This window comes from Schistocerca cancellata, chromosome 4 (genome assembly GCF_023864275.1).
Source record: "Schistocerca cancellata isolate TAMUIC-IGC-003103 chromosome 4, iqSchCanc2.1, whole genome shotgun sequence".
Classification (NCBI taxonomy): domain Eukaryota; kingdom Metazoa; phylum Arthropoda; class Insecta; order Orthoptera; family Acrididae; genus Schistocerca; species Schistocerca cancellata.
In genome coordinates this window covers 252,120,236-252,138,534 of record NC_064629.1, presented here as the reverse complement: position 1 = coordinate 252,138,534, position 18,299 = coordinate 252,120,236, and positions in this window count along the sequence as shown.

Genomic DNA, 18,299 nt, shown 5'->3' with positions numbered 1-18,299 from the left:
CAGAGCAGACAGGTGCCATTGCAGAATCATTCAACACTACCTTCTGCTTTCTGTCATCTAGATATGACCTGAGCCACATTCCCAGTTTATCGTTTAGTCATAGCATTCAGCATTTGTAAGCAGAATTTTGTGAACTACTCAGTTGAATGCTTTACACAGACCACAGCTGTAGGCAACATACGTCATTCCATCTAGTGATAACAGTATAAAATAAAAACAAATTAATGTGTTAACATGGACTCCAAACCACAACACAATAGGGGAGATTTTCTTCTTCTTCCTCTTTCTTTCTTTCTTTCTTTCTTTTTCTTAAATCAGTTGTGTGACTGATTTGATGCAGACGACTGTGACTTCACCTCCCATTCTGACTTCTCATCTCATTGTAGCTCTTACTCCCAACATTGTCAGCAATTTATTGGATATATTTCAAATTGTGTCTTCTCTTACAGTTTTTGCCATCTATAACTCCCTCTAGTACCAAGAAAGCTATTACTTCTTATGGTTGTAGGGGACTCAAACAAGATGGTGTAGTGGTAATAATCCAGGCTCACATTTCTGCAGACAGAGTTTCAAACACAAATCCATATGTCTCATCATCCTGTATATTCCCTAGTCAGAATTTTTTATATGTTCCTTTCCTCACCAGTTCTGCAAATAATCACTGTGCACTGCTAAATACTGTATGCTGTTTTGCAGTCATTTTCTTACAGCAATAATATCATCAATAATGTTATAAAATCATCAGATACTATGCTAATATAACGAAAATTACAGTTTATGCTATTTAGTGTTCATTAAATAATAATGAAAGTTTTAAGATACTGTGTTAATAATATTTACAAAGTTTTAGAGTGACAGAAAGCAGTTCATTACATCCTAATATGAAAGATTTTTAGCTGTCTACATCCGACTTTACATTTATACTCCGCAAACCACTGTGAAGTGCACAGCAGATGGTATATCCCATTGCACCAGTTACTCAGGTTTTTTCTCATTCCATTGAAATATGGAGTGGGGGAAGAGTGGCTGCTTAAATGTCTTCGTTTGTGCTGTAATAAATCTAATCTTGTCCTCATGATCCCAATGGAAATGACACGCGAGGGGTTGTAGCATATTCTTAGAACCATCATTTAAAGTCAATTATTGAAAGTTTGTAAATAGGCTTTCTTGGGATAGTTTACTTCTATCTTCATGCGTCACAAAGTTCATTTGTTTCAACATCTCTGTGACACTCTCCCATGGGTCAAATAAACCTTTGACCATTCATTCTGTGATTCCCTATCAGTGTTCAATACCCTCTGTTAGTCCTATCTGGTATGGGTCCCACATACTTGAGTAATATACTATGATGGGTTGCACAAGTGATTTGTAAGCAATCTCCTTTCTAGGCTGATTGCATTTCCCTAGTATTCTACAAATAAATTGAAGACTGATACCTGCTTCATCCTTGACTGAACTATGTAATCATTCCATTTCATGCCCCTACAAAGTGTTAAACCCACATCTTTCTTTGAATTGACTGATTCAGGCTGTGACTCATAGATATTGTAGTCAAAGAACACCACTTTTTTTCGTTTTGTGAAGTGAACAATATTACATTTTTGCTGAATGAAAGCAAGCTGCCAATCTTTGCACAACTTTGAAACCTTACTAAGGTCTGACTGGATATCTGTGCACCTTCTTTCAGTCTGTATTTCATTGCAGACAACAGCAGCATATAAAAAAGTCTGAGGCTACTATTAATATTGTCCACAAGGTCATAAGTACACAATATGAACAGGAAGGGGCCCAACACACTTTTTAGGGTACACCCAAAGCTGCATCTAAATTTTTTCATGACTCTCCATCCAAGATAACATGCATCATCCTCCCTACCAAAACATCCTCAATCTAGTCACAAATTTCCCTTGATATCCCATACAACTACACTTTTGATAATAAGCATAGGTGTGATACTGAGTCAAATGCTTTTCAAAAATCGAGAAATACTGCATCTACCTGACTACTTTGATACAATGCTTTCAGTATGTCAGGTGAAAAACATGTATGTTGGGTTTCACATGATCAACATTTTGGTAATCAATGCTGAGATGCATAGAGGAGGGCATTCTGTTCAAGATATTACGTTATGTTTGTATGCATACTGAAGTGATGAACTAAAATTTGTAGCAAAGCTGGGATTTGAAACCAGATCTCCCACTGACTAGACGGAGGTGCTAACTGCTATGCCACCTTGGCATAGTGGCTTCGCTCAAGTGCATATACTACCCTAGCATGCCTCCCTCCTCAATCAAAATTATTATTTGCACCTCAAGCCACTTGGCATTCCCCCTAAACTTGAAGAGCATTGCAGGGGCTCTCCAGCATTTTTGGAATAGCATCTCAGCATTGTATGAAGTGGGGAAGCCTACCTGAAACCCAAGCATAGGTGCTTTAATCAAATGAAACTATATGGTTCCAGAGACATTTTCAAGACTCAAATATCTATAATGTATATATGCAAACTGAAATGACAAATGAAAATTAGTACCAAGGCTGGGATTTGAACCTTGGTCTCCTGTCAACACCTCTGAGAATACAAAGCCTGCCAACAATTTCATGACTTCATGCTTAGCAGCCAATGTAAACTGCTACATTGTGAGGTATGCTGACACTCATTTTTGGTCATGAAATATTGCAAAGAAATTGTGACTGGAGCACCTATTCACTGCACCTTTAGTAGTGCCTTAGCAGTAAAAAATTATACTTAATGACCCACCTTCCATCTGAACATTGTTGTTTATGAAAAAACAGATCAGTAGTTGATTACTTCGGAGATGCAGTTTTGTTTGTTAATGTGAGAGACACTGATTATACCCTGCAGATTTTAGGTAATAATCGTGCAACCAGAGAGGAGAACAAAAAATGAACACTGAAAAATTTTCTGTTTTCTTACATAGAAAATTTCTCTGAGAATCAGAATGCACCAATTATTTAAAAGTGGCACTATAAGTGTGTCATTTACTTTAAAAAATTCTGACATTAAGTTGGTTTTTACTTAGTACCTTGGAATTCAAGAGAAATTGTAGTTTCTGTTAAGTGTATCTGGAAGTGTGAGTATATTGTATGTAGTAAGCAATATTTATTAAGCGAAGCTTATGTCAGACTGTGGCGAAAAACTTCACAAGAATTTTTGATTCTTAGTATTTTCAAGAGGCCATGCAACACTTAAATTTCACTTTATACTCATCACTTAGTACAGTATGTACTGCATTATTTATTTAAAGAGTAAAAGCATTTTTATGGGTTCACTCAGAAGTTAGTGGCAAGTAACTAACAATGAACACCAAGCAATCAACAAAAATTTTGTCACACTGTGCCAAAAAAGCCTGAGTTTTGTTTATTGACAATTACTAGAGACTGTGCTATGCATTAAATTTTACATTTACCACAGAGTGCAAAATGTACTACAGCATTCATTTAAAGAATAAAAGCATTTATTACAACCTCATCTGGAGGCTAATGAAATGTAACTAGCAATGCATATTAAGCAATAATAGAAAATGTTGTCAGTCTGTGCCCTAAGAATTAAAAGTTTTGTTACTTATTATTCTGGAGCCAAGGCACAGCATGTAAGTTTGATTTTACACAAATCACTGAGCACATACTGAGCTACATGAAACAGTAAAAACCTTTTGTATTGAGGATGTGTGGAGGAATGTGGAAGATAGTAATATACAAATTTATTTGAAATTGTGGCACAGTGTATGAAGTTTCCTCTTTATAGAGCTTTGAAGACACTACACAGAAGTTTCATTATTTTTTTTCCAATAATTATTCATTACAATATATATATAGTGGACCATATATGTTTCTTACACATTTCTGGTACAGAATTTGAGGACAACAGTTTTCACACATCACATCATAGGCCATAACTGTTTTCAAAAACAATTCAGTTCCTACTGCTGTCTAAGTCAGAATTTTCATGGAGGAAGATATTACCAACGACTTTTGCAGAATAAAATAACTGTATGTAACAACTGTCACAGGAAATTCACATGGGGATTTCAAACTGCCCCTGTCCAACTTTCTAATTACATTGAACTGCTTCTTAGTTACCATAGACCTATAAAGTGTCAAGAAATATTTGCACTCAGTACAATGAAGTTCCCTCATCAGTGAGTGGCAACAGAAACCAGCAATGCATGTTAAAACTGGGAAATCAGATTCAACATTTTTGAAATCTTCATTACTGATACTTAAGCTAAAAAGTGCATCACAAATATCACACATACTGCTCTCAAAACTTTCATCACATCTATATGTCTCTACAGTTCTCAGCTTCTTTTGTGGGTGCACATTTAGTTCTAAGATACTCATAAGTATTAACTTCTTTTCAGTTTCCGACAACTGGCAAAGTGAGATATGATATTGACATCCTCATAATTGTCTATATAGACCAAATCTTGCTTCCAGAGAATCAGTGTGGAACTTTCCTGGCTGTATATAAGACATATTTGGTTCCCTGCTACAGGATTCAGTTACCTGCATTAACCAATAAGTGGTAATCCAAAGTGCTGTGTGTGTTTCTGGGGACAGTTTACCATTCTCTGAGCTTAAACTTCTCCATTTGTGTAATCAAGTAATAAATTTATCCTGGAAACTATGATGCATGTTTCCCACTTTATTGGGCAGAGGCTTTTGTATTTCTTTGTGGTGAATTTGATTCAGAGGTGCTTTGACATTAACAATGTATCACAAGATCCTAATCAGATGTATAAATTTAGCTGTACCCTCCCAATAATCTACATTATGAACTGGACCCAACTCAACCAAACTACTCTGAACATAATCACTGAAAATTTAAGTAGCCAAATTAAAATTTTGCCTCTCTAAAGATAAAGACCACAGAGCTTTCACTGACATTCCATAACTGTAATTTAGTAGCTTTTTGCTTTCTATAACATACTTCCCTAACAGCTGCAAAAGCTGCATACCTAACAGTATCAGGATTGTCAAAATCATGCTAACAAAATGTTTGCCTGTGGTTCTTCAGATTTATCCATTTGTTTCATATGCACTTAAAAATGTGAATAGAGCCATGCAAAATAAACAGAGTTTTTTTACTATCTGTAGATGGGTGCACAAAACTGGCTTGTTGGTGGGTTTGCAAAAATGTGTAACATATTTTCTGTTGATCGCATTATTATCTGCAACAAATTAAACAATCTGAATGCCGGCTGCTTCTAAACCTACAACTACCCCACTACATTAAAGAAGCTTTCTGCATTCAGTTCCTTCACACACAATACATACACAACCTTTTTGAAAGGAGAAAGAATATCTTGAATCATGAAATTTATTCACAGTTGTGAATATGAACAACCATCACCTGTATAATGGATTGATGATAATGAAAATTTGTGCCAGGCCAGAACTCAAACCTGGATTTCTCAGTTATTGTGAATGGTCACCTTACCATTTGGCTATCCTAGCAGTCTCATGGCCAGACCCAAACTTCCATATGTTGTCAGCCATGTATCTACAACCTATACTCATACAGGGGAGGAGATTTTTTTACTTGGAAGTCACTTGCCCAGTGTTGTAAGATAAATACAATATTGCAGTTCCTATGTTATTCCAAATTACGATGCAGTGTTCCTTCGGACATGCATGCATGTCTGAAGTAACATTGCATCATTATTTGGAATAACATAGGCACTGCAATATTGTATTCTGAATCAAGTATACATGTGCACTGGTTGCTATATCAGAAATATCCGAAGTCAATCCAGTAATATTTCTTCCCTTAAAATCCATATATGGCATGATTTGAATGTCATCTAGCATAAAGGTCATAAACATTTCATGTGTTTGCAAAAATGAAACTTCATCCTACAAATAAATTAAGAAATTAGGATTACTTGGGTTCACATTTATATTGCAGCCAAGATTTCTTAATCAATTTGTATGTGGCAGAATAACGAAACCAAATGATCACACAAACTTATAAGCATGTGGAGAAATATTAAATGATATAGGACAAAGAATCAAAAACTCTGGGTCAAATTTATGATGAGTCTTTTATTGAAGAGACAATGCAGCTTGCAATTTCAGGTATGAAACAGCCTTCTTCTTACCTTCTTTCACTTATAGATATTCAATAATAGAGGGAATAACTGGCATGGTAAATCACTCTCTTTGCCACTAACTAATTCATTACATAACTTAAGGACATTTTCAGCTTCACTTGCACTGTCATCTGTTTCTGGAAGTATGTTGTCAACAATCTTTACACCTTACATATACCATTTAACATTGATGTTCCAGTGAACTGTTTCCTAAACAATATATTGTGGAGTTTTCCCAAAATTGAAATACAGGAACAGTACATAATGTATGCATATGCACACCCTAGATTTCTAAGACTTGATAAGGTCTCTGGAACAATATAATTTCATTTGATTAAAGCACCCATACCCAGGTTTCAGGCAGGAGCCCCATTTTGTTTGATGCTGAGGTTCTACTCGAAAAAAGTTGGAGAACCTCTCAAATGCTGTTTGAGTTTTAGGGGGAATACGAACCTGTCTAAAGAATGAATGGTAATTTGGATGGAGGAGGGAGGCTGGTTAGGGTTGCCTGTCCAGTTGTACAAAGCCACTGTGCCAAGATAGCACTGTGGTTAATGCATCTTCCTAGTCAGCAGGAGACCCATGTTCAAATCCCAGCCTTGGTACAAATTTTCATCCAGCACTTCAGTCTGCAAATTTACATTACAGATGTTTGAGACTTTGAAAGGTCTCAGGAATTTGATGGTTTCATTTGACTGAAGCACCTATGTCTTCGTTTCAGGCAGGCTCCCCCATTTCATTCAATGCTCAGGTGCTATTCCATTATCCATTATAGCTGGAGAGCTTGCAATGCTGTTTGAGTTTGAGGGTATACCAAGTGCGCTGAGATGTGAATGGGAATTTTGATTGAGGAGGGAGGCTTCATAGGGTGGCCTGTGCAGTTGTACAAAGCCACTGAGCATGGGTGGTATACTGGTTAGCACATCTGCCTACCAAGCAGGAGACATGGGGTCAAATCCTATTTCCATTCATCTGTCATATCATAGAAGTCTGAGACTTTTAAGGATATCTGAAATCATATCATTTCATTTGGTTAGAATACATCATTGTGGTGGAGGTGGTGGTTAGTGTTTAATGTCCCGTCGACAACGAGGTCATTAGAGACGGAGCGCAAGCTCGGGTTAGGGAAGGATTGGGAAGGAAATCGGCCGTGCCCTTTCAGAGGAACCATCCTGGCATTTGCCTGAAACGATTTAGGGAAATCATGGAAAACCTAAATCAGGATGGCCGGAGACAGGATTGAACCGTCGTCCTCCCGAATGCGAGTCCAGTGTGCTAACCACTGCGCCACCTCGCTCGGTATACATCATTGTGTTTGAGCTCAGAATATGTCATAATTTTCTACAGTAAATGGATGTCAAGGATATTTTTTATGGGTCACTTCTTCTGTCCTTCTCATAGATGGTGTACCTTTGCTTTTTTCCAACTACAGGACATGTTTTTTTTTTCTTTTTGTTTAAATCTGATAGTAATTTCATTGAGCCTTGGGGCTTTGCTCACTTTTAATGATTCCAGTTGTTTCTCTGTGCTACTGATACTAATATGCACATCACTCATATCTTCAATGGAACAAGAAGTAAATTTTAAGGAAACATTTGGTAACAGAGTTAAGCATTTCTGCTTTTGTGTTGCTACTCTCAGATTCAGTTCCTGTCTTGTACATGAGTGACCGGACACTAATTTTGATACCACTAACAATCTTTAAATATGATCAGAATTTCTGTGGCTTTTGTGAAAGGTCTTTCAACAATATTCTGCTATAGTAGTCACTGAAGGCTACAAACATCAATCTTTTTACAGCCAAATACATTTCATTTAGCATCTCCATATCTATAGCCCTTTGGTTTGTTTTATCCTATTATGTAGTAATTTCTGTTTCTTTAGATGTGTCTTTACAGTGACTATACCAACAAGGGTCCCTTCCATCATAAACTGTTCTGCTGGGTACATGTCTGTCTACTGCATGGTCAACAATTCTTAAAAACTTGAGCCATAGTTCCCCTAGATGCTCCTGATCTCAGCTAAAAGCTTCAAGCTCCTCACTGAGGTGTGAGACTACTGCTTCTTTGTCTAGTTTACTGAACACACAAATTTTTCTACTTGTTTTAGTTGGGCTTTGTACTTGTTGTTAAACCTGCATCATGGTCACTGAAAGCATTTTCGATGTGGACATCCTCAAGGAGATCAGGTCTGTTTATTGCCATTAGATGTAACATATTCCCATCATGAGTGGTGGTCCAAACTATCTGTTCTGGGTAGTTTTTAGAGAAGGTGTCTGGTAATGTCTCACAGAATGTCTTCTCATGCCCACAACTAACAAAACTGTAACTACCCCAATTGATTGTTGGATGGTTATAGTCTCCTATGATGGTTACAGTATGACTGGAGCATCCTCTTAAAGTTTTTGGTTACATCAGGAGATGAGTCTGGTGATTGACAGAAGGATCCTGTTATAATTTTATGCCCATCCTTGACACTGAGTCTTGTTCAAACAATCTCACATACAGCTTCAATTTCTATCTGTCTGGATTTGAGTTTCTGTTCTGCTGCAACAAATACTTTTCTTTGGTCATAGTCTGATAGTTCTGGGTTTTCTACAGGTATTGTTATCTGGATTGAATGGAGAGCTATCTAATTGAAAACAACATTATGTGCACCCCACAAACGGTCGGCTATATGGGTAGCTGCCTCTGAGGTTTAGTACAAATCTGATCTATTTAGAGGGAACTTACAGTTCTCAATCCTATGTTGCAAGTCTAAGAAGTCATAGTCTAGCTTGTCACAGAACCTTCACAGTCTCTGGTTCAAGCATTCCACGACAAAAACAGGTATCTACCACTGCCAGAGTTAAGTGGAGAAGAGCCTCAGGTAGAACAAGGAGCAGGAAATGTGCAGCACACTTCAACCAAGGCCAAGAAGCCTCATAATGTACAAACTTTTAGGAAGAAGAAAGTGCTGCTTCTAAGTAGTGGCCATGGGCAAGGTGTAGGCCCTCAGTTACAGGAAAGTTTAGGGGCAGCGTACCAGGCCACCAGTATCTTCAAGCCAAATGCAGGGCTAAGTCATGTGATGGAGGACCTACGGTCTTTATGTGAAGATTTTACAAAAGAGGACCCTGTAGTGATAGTGGGTGGGGTGAGAAACAGTTTGGACAGAGATGGGGCATATGACATAGGTGGTGACCTGGACAAGATAGCTTCCCTGACTCATGGCACCAACGTACACATTGTTGAGCTGTTCGAGCATCATGATTGACCACAACGTGATGGAGGTATGAGGCGAATCAATGTGGGGTTAGGAATGGCTCTGAGGACAGCCAAATTTGCTCATGTTTCTCTAGTGCCTGTCAGGACTATCAACACATGGGGTTTCATTAGGCATGGCCTACACCTAAACAGGACTGGGAAGGGAAGACTGGTACAGCTGATTCATGAAAGTATAGGAGTGGATCTCAGGCCACACATGGTCAAATATCTGTTGTCATAGGTAGGAAAAGTAGGTCTTTTTTAGGATAAATTGAGACAACAGGTTCCCCTACCTAAAGAGTATCTCCAGTACTTTAAAAAACACTGAAATAATCACTCACAAGACAGATTTTAACACCTCAAATATCACATATACCAGATGTCACAAAGAAAAACAAACCACTGGAAAGAGTAGCATGTGGCATTTTACAGACTTAACAATCCTCCATTAAAACATGCCACCAATAAAAAATAAAATACAAATATTAGAAGTTGAGCTCCAATCTTTGAACTGCACAGTAGTTTGTATTACTAAGCACTGGTGTAGAAACACAGAAATCCATCATGTAGTATTATCATTGTATTAAAAGGCAAACTCTTACTGCAGAACTACTTCAAGGGGTGGAGGATCATGCATTTATATCAGAAAAGGAACACCGTTCAAATCAAGACATGACCTCAATACAGTAAGTGAAGACAAACACTTTTAAATATCAGGTTTTGAATTAACAGGGCTTGATATCACCAAGAAATTAATCATTTTGTGTGTGTAGTGGTAGTGTGGACACTTTTTTCAATAAGTTAACAGAAGTTCTAGATAAAGTTTCAAGTACAAAGGTCAACAAAATTCTGTGTGGGGACATTAGTATCAACACTAACATCATAAATGAATCCAGCAGCACCTTCATAAACATCCTTCAAAGTTTTGGCATGTCCCTATTGGTCAATAGTGTAACAAGGCTTACTACAATGACTTCATCAGTAATTGACCATGTGGCCACAAATATGGACAGGGAAAAATGTGATGTAGCTGTAAAAGATCTAGGACTATCACACCGTCTCTGTCAAATAACAACAGTAAAATCAGGCATTGAATCATTCCCTAAACTGCAAGCCTACAAACGACATCAATCAGAAATCAAAATAAAAGAGTTTTCAAAAGAACTAAAAAAAAAAAAAAATCTGGGATGAAGTGTATAAGGAAACCAATGGAATATGAAATTCTCTAAATTCTCCACATTGTTTAAATTGAACTTCGAAAACACATTTCCAAAAGTATGCATGTCTGTATCAACATCTCACAAAAACAGATGGATAACAGCAGGTATTAAGAAGTCCTACCAAACACTTAAACACCTCAGTTCCATGAAAAAGATTTGCAATGATCCAGAATTCTTAAATTTCTATCATATATACGAAAAGATCTATAGGAAGGTGCTGATTGCTGCAAAAAAGTCATTTAATGACACAATAATATATAATGCAGAGAATAAAAGCAAAGGAATCTGGGATGTTATAAAAAAGGAAATGGGGAGAGGCAAACAAACGGAGAACAACATACTGCTAATGGAGGGGGATAAGGTAATAAATTATCCACAACGCTTAGCAAATTATGTAAATGGGCATTTTTCAAGTATTGCAGAGAAGTTACAGCAAAAAATCCCCCAGACAAATATAACACCTGTAAATAATGTTACACTAAATACAATAATGTTACTTCCAACCACAGGGAATGAAGTCAATAAAACTGTTCAAAAACTAAAAAATAAAAAGTCAGTAGGCTTAGATGAAGTATCAATGTGTGTACTGAAACAATGCTTAGGGATTATACAAGGCCCCTCAAGAAATATAATAAATGAATCCTTCACATTACGGACATTCTCAGAGCAGTTAAAACAGGCAAGAGTTGTACCTTTGCTTAAGAAAGGTAATGCAAAAGACATAGAAAATTACTGGCCCATTTCGCTGCTGTCAGCAGTCTCAAAAATAATAGAAGCAATTATGAAATACTTATTAATGAATTACCTGAATAAATATAATCTTTTAAGTGAATCACAGTTTGGTTTCCGAAGTGGCAAAAATACAGAGTCAGCCATAGTAGAATTCACAAGAGTTGCACTTGATGCTCTTGATAAAGATGAGTGTGTCACAGGCCTATTTTTGGATCTTTCTAAGCCATTTCAGACAGCTGTCCACAAGATTCTATTAAATAAATTAGAAGCATTAGGAATAAGAGGGGTAGCTAATTACTGGTTTTGATCAAACCTAACAAATAGGGTACAAAGAGTAGAGATTACACATACTTCAGATAGATCTAAACATTTAGTAACACACTTATCAGATTCAAAATACACTAATATAGGGGTTCCACAAGATAGCATATTAGGACCAATACTGTTCCTGATATACATCAATGACTTTCCCAGTAGTGTTACTCATTGTGAAAAAGTTATATTCGCTGATGACAGCAATATTATAGTCACTGAGAAAACAAGAGAACTCCTTGCTCAGAAAGTAAATGAAACTCTCAAGGAAGTTTATGATTCGTCAATAAGCAATATAGTGACATTGAACATAAAGAAAACTAATGCCATGAATTTCAGTTTGAAGAGGAAAAATGACAATGTTAAATAAAATGTAGATGGCATCTCTATAGACTGTGTAACAAATGCAAAATTTCTACAACTGAATATTGATTCTCAGTTGAAGTGGTGCGAACACACAAAGGTACTTGCAAACAGAAGTCATCAGCATGTTATGCCCTTAGAATCCTATCATCAGTGTGTAACATCAGTGAGCAATGTCTTTTAGTTACATATTATTCATATTTACACTCAGTTCTTAGCTATGGCTTTTTTTTTGGGGGGGGGGGGGGGGGGGAAATATGAACACAATTTTTAAACTCCAGAAAAGGGCCATAAGAATAATAACCAAAAATACTAGTCGAGCTCATTGTAAAGATCTGTTCAAAACACATGGGATTTTATCTGCTCCATGTAAATACATTTATGAGTCAGCTGTACCCATCAAAAATAACATTGGTAATTACTGCACAAAGAGCTGTGTCTATGACTATGCAATAAGAATAGACTCAACTTACATTTACCAAGACAAAATAAACATAAAACTCAAAACAGCATTTTCTACCAAGGAATAAAACTGTTCAATAAATTTCCAAAAGAGATTAAAGAAATTGCAAAAATACACTTATTTAAAAAGGCAGCTAGAAAGTACCTGTTGTGCAATACATTTTATACATTGGAGGATTACTTAGCTAAAACAGAGTAGGGATTTGATAAAAAAATGTTATACAAATAAATAATAATCATTATTATTATAAAATATCCAACATTCCACATAACACTATCACTTTATGTTTTTTTCCTTCTTTTTTCCTTTCTAGAAATACTTACCCTCAACCTATGCATAGCACAATACTAACACCTCTTCCTCTTTCTTAGCTCAACATCTCACTCATTATGGAGGGATGCTTACTCGGTTTGTATAGTGTGTGCAGTGACTGATAGTGAGATATGAGTAAACAGTGTGACATTACATTATTTAATAAGTTATTTGTAAAAAAAGTATTGTATACCAGGAGTAAATCTAATGATTGTCTCTAACTAGAAGTCTGTAAATATATGTGTATACAAATTAGCTTATTTTAAATTGATCTAAATTTGCAAATACTTAGAAATGTCCTATAGCCTTGTAAAAAGAGATCTATGGATGAATAAAGCTACTACTACTACTACACTCATTTCAGAACAAGATGGCCATGATCTATTGCAGAGACTATGTTGTAGATTGTGAGCTATGAGTAAGTTTGATATTGTTAATCTGCTCTGCTAGTAGCTGGAATGATCCAAGTAGGACATCAGAGCCCATATAACGAGCATCAATTGTTCCAGCATGTGCCACAATTGGCAGCTGGTTGCATCCTTTTCCTTCAGTGGCTGCCAGAATAGTCTCTTCCACATGCTGAATAAGGCCCCCAAGCATGTACACCAAGGTCACATGGTATTTCTTCACATTACTTGTTGTCATTTCCCTAAGGGGTGACATCATTCACCATACATTTGAATTGCTGATGCTTAGCAGACCCCTATCCATTAGTGTTTACTTCCATTGACACAGAACACAACAGGTTTAAGTGAGTTGCACTGGCTCAGTTTTGGTGTTAGGTGAATGGTTGTATCACCAGGATGTTAGGTGAATGGGTGCCTGTCTCCCCTGTATAGGATGCTTACACCTACCATTCCCATGCCATTCATAGTCAGGTGGATGGCTAATGATGGGTTCTGCATTTCCTACAAAACAGACACTATCCACAGGAAAGGTTGTACTTGACATACCTTTGGTATCTCTGGTAGATGACTTTTGGTAGCCCTCCTAACATGCCCATTCACAGAAGCTTCTAGGTGCTTCGCGGTTGTCAGGGCTATTTCCAGCTGCTTACGCATTGCAATCAACCACCCGTGCCAAATAACAGTAAACACAGTGGGACTGCATTACTTTGCAGAGCAGTAAATAAATAACTTGTAACTGGTGCAAAATTTTATGGAACAGTAAATAACTAACTTTAAGAAAAGCTAGGAGTTACTATTATGTTAACAGTATTCTCACATTTTTAAAGTGCAGCATGCAGGTCATTGCTCATGCTTCATAGCCTACAAATTATTACACATTCTCATAAATTTCCAGCATAGAGCTGAAGGAATTAGTAAATACACAATTTTCTAGTTTTTTTTTTAATTTAGCCATATTATCACTATCAGGTTTTACATTAACCGGTAAGGTATTATTATCTTTATGTTTCTGTAATGGGCTCCATTATGTAACATGCTGAGGATTTTTACTTCTTCATGTAAATCCAACTTATTTCATATCTCATGCTCATCATATACACTATTCAAATTGTATAATATGTCATATTTCCCAAAGAAGCACATAACTGAAAGACTGTTGTGTTGTTTCATGATGAGTATTCTGAGGTTCCAGACAAAATCCATAGAGTAGCATTTAGGAAGGGCTCGATTCATAATACAGATTATCTGCTTTTGTATGAACAAAAACTATCTTTCCCTGATGTCAATAACCCCAGAATATGATACAATGTTATGACTGAGTCAAAATAATCAAGGTATACAGCTTTGGTTACCTCATTTTCACAAACAGATACAATCCTGCAAACAATAAATCCCTGAATGTATTCTTTTACATATTTCTAGCATGTGTGCTGATCATCTGAGTTCGTTGTGAATGTTTATGCCCAGGAATCAGAAAAACCCTATTCTTCATACTTCTATATCCCTATATTATATAGCTACATTATTTTCGTATCTTTCTTGTTGTGCAAAACTGGCTAAACTGTAAAGACGTAAATAATGATGACCTTAATGATAACAATAATAATAATTAATTTACAAACAGCAGTAAACCAAGATAGTAAGAGACAAACAAGTACTCAGTAGCTACTTCTGTGAACTAGAGGAAACCATGAGAAAAATTCCTAAAGAATATGTTAAAATTTTATTCAATGTTTTAAACTCACAATTAGGCTGAGAAATGACATTCAGAGGAACAATACAACAATACCCAGGCCACAGTTTCACTAACAAGAATGAGCAGAGACTGGTTGAGCTATGTTACCAACACAAAATGAGGATAATGACAAGGAAGAAATCAAGAAAAGTGAAATGTGGAGATCACTGGTCAAATCATTAGGAGAATACCAAATAGATCATATAGCAATTACATACAAGAACCTAAGGGAAATCATGAATGTACATGTCAGTAAAGGGGCAAATATAGACTCCAATCATTATCTCACCACAATCAAAATCAGGCTGAGACAAATTATTTGAATTTTAATTGTTATATACAAATCAACTGGCTAGAATATTTAAAGCAGGTTGTAAATATTACATAATGGAAGCAAAACTTACACTGTAGTAGATATTTTTGCTTTATAACTATTTATTAATTCTACTATCTCAGTCTACTTAGCCTAACTGTCCATTTTTCCTCACTCCCTCAAAGTCCCTCTCCTCTCCCCCTTTCTCTTTGTCCATCTCCTCCATTCCTCTCTCTCTGTGCATCTCCTCCTGTATTCTCTCCCTCTGCCCATTTCCTCTTCCTCCTCTCTCTGTCCATCTCCTCCTCTTTCCTTTCTTTGCCCATCTCCTTCTCTCCCCTCACTCTTTCCCTCTCCCCTCTTTCCTTTCCCTGTAGACTGTACATTGCATCGTCCCCCTCTCTCTTTCCATCTTCTCCTCCCCCCTCTCTGATCATCTGTTTGTCCCCCTATCAATGTCCATCTCCTCCTCTTTTTTTTGTCTGTCCTTCTGCTCCTCCACTTTCCACCCATCTGCTTCTTTTCCCTCTGCATATCTGCTCCTCCTCCTCTATCTCCTCCATCTCCCTCTATCTCCACTGAGCAAGGTGGCACAGTGTTTAGCACACTGGACTTGCATTCAGGAGGATGACAGTTGAAACCTGTATCTGGCCACCCTGATTTAGGTTTCCCCTAAATTGCTTCAGGTAAGTGCCAGACTGGTTCCTATGAAAGGGCAAAGCCAACTTCCACTCCATTCCTTACCTTAATCTCATGGGACTGATGACCTTGCTGTTTGGTCCCCTCTCCCAAATCAAGCAACCAACCAATTTCCATCTCCGCTTCACCCTCAATAAGTCCATCTCCTCCTGCTCCCTCTCTCTGTCCATCTTTTCGTCTTACTTTTCTGTCCATTTTCTCCCCTCCCCTCTCTCTGTTCCTCTCTTCCTCTTCCTTTTCTGTCCATATTACCCTTCCCCTCTCTCTGTTCACCTCATCCTTCACCCCCTCTGTGTGTACATCTCCGCCTTCCCCTCTATCTGTGTCCATCTCTTCCTTCCCCCTTTACCCTCCATGTTATCACCCCACCCCTACCCAAGTAGAAGGTTACTGGTTCTTACCCCTACAGTATTTCTATCCAGACAGTGAGTAGTATGTGTACCAAGTTTTTATTGAAATCAATCCTGGGGATTATGAGGAGGTATTTACCTATGGTGTTGCCATTGTATGCACATTTCAGATATATTTCCCATATATTTAACACATTTCACTCATATTTGTACACATAGCTCACCTGTATCTCTAGCGAATTTTGCCTTGCTGTTTTGCTTTCACACTGCTCAATGTTTATGATGTCATATCTCCCGAACTATGTGTTGTACAATTACACAATTTTGTAGGTAGATTTAGTGATATATGTGGATAGTGCCTGAAAAGCATATCATGAATACAGTTAGTAGTAAAGGAGTAATAAATTAAAATGTCATGTTGGGTACAGTTTTACTGTATGAATAGCAAAGATGTAGTAAGCACTTAAAATTTTGTTCTTCATCATTTTGTGGGGGTTGTCAGTGAGGAAAGGCATCACACAGTTTGAAATTATCTATAAAGTTTGTTGGTAGTCACCGTGTGCTCTCATTATCAAATAATGGATGAATAAAGTCTTGGTATTCACTTGTCAGGGCCTACAATACTTTTCCACCCCCACACAACCCCTTCTGACAGGCAGGTCATTCACACCCTCAAAGCAATTCTTTCCAGAAAGTTAGTAATATTTGTAGCAAGTTTGGCTGAATTCTGCCCAGTGATTTAGGAGGAGATGTGGAACATATGTACACTCACATATACATACATACTCATAAATGTGTACATACACACATCTGTTTTTATAATATGCATGGATTAAAAGACAATTTAAACTCAAAACCTAAAAAAAGAAAGAAACATAACATCCTAAACAATTATCATAATATGTGGTACTTGATTGTCTTGAAACTATATCGTCTGGCCTATACTGAAGGAAGGAAGGTTGGATTTAATGTCCCGTCGTCCACCCCCCAGTGGCTGAGTGGTCAGCAGGACATGTCCATTCTAAACGCCTGGGTTCAATTCCCGGCTGAGTCAGAGATATTCTCTGCTCAGGGACTGGGTGTTGTGTTGTCCTAATCATTATCATTTCATCCCCATCAACAGGCAAGTTGCCGAAGTGGTGTCAAAAATCAAAAGATTTGCACCCAGCGAACAGTCTACCGAACAGGAGGCCCTAGTCACACGACATTTATAATGTCCCGTCAACATCAAGTTGGATTCTGTCAATGACGAGGAAGAAAATTGGCCATGCACTTTCAAAAGAACCATCCTGACATTTGCCTGGAGTGACTTAGGGAAATCATGGAAAACCTAAATCTGGATGGTTGGAAGTAGATTTTAACAATTGTCCTCCTGTATACAAGTCCAGTGTGCTAACCACTGCACCACCTCACTTTGTGTCTTGCCTGTATCATAAGTGATTCTTGACTGAATGTCTATAGTGATGTTACTAACACAGCCTTCCTTGCATCATTTGGAAATACTCAAGTCAACACAATTCTAGATGATATTAGTATAATTAATCAAGGAACTTGGTATTATCTCTTTTACTGCAATTTCTCTAAGCAAAAAAGAAGAGACTTTCATGGTGGAATGACACATGAGATAAACCAATTGAGAAAAGGAAAACTGCATACAACAAATATTGGGTTTAATGTCCATTCAACATCAAGTTTGATTCTGCCAAGGATGGGGAAGGAAACTGGACATTCACATTCAAATGAACCAGCAACAAAACGTAAGTTAATCTGGCAGTGTACATAGAGGCAAAAAAGCAGATTACATCAGGAGAGTCAAAAGAGAACACGCAAAGGACCAGCTAAAAGGACAGAAGATGATTTCTGAAACTATGATATAAGAGACTTCTCCAAAACATCTAAAATGAGAACCATTGGATACCAATCACAAAATCCGTGTTTCAGAAAAAAAGTTGGAGAACTCACACTGTACAACAAAGAGAACTGCAGGACACTGGAGAAGTAGTTTAATCAACTACTGAATTGTCCTGAAGCAGCT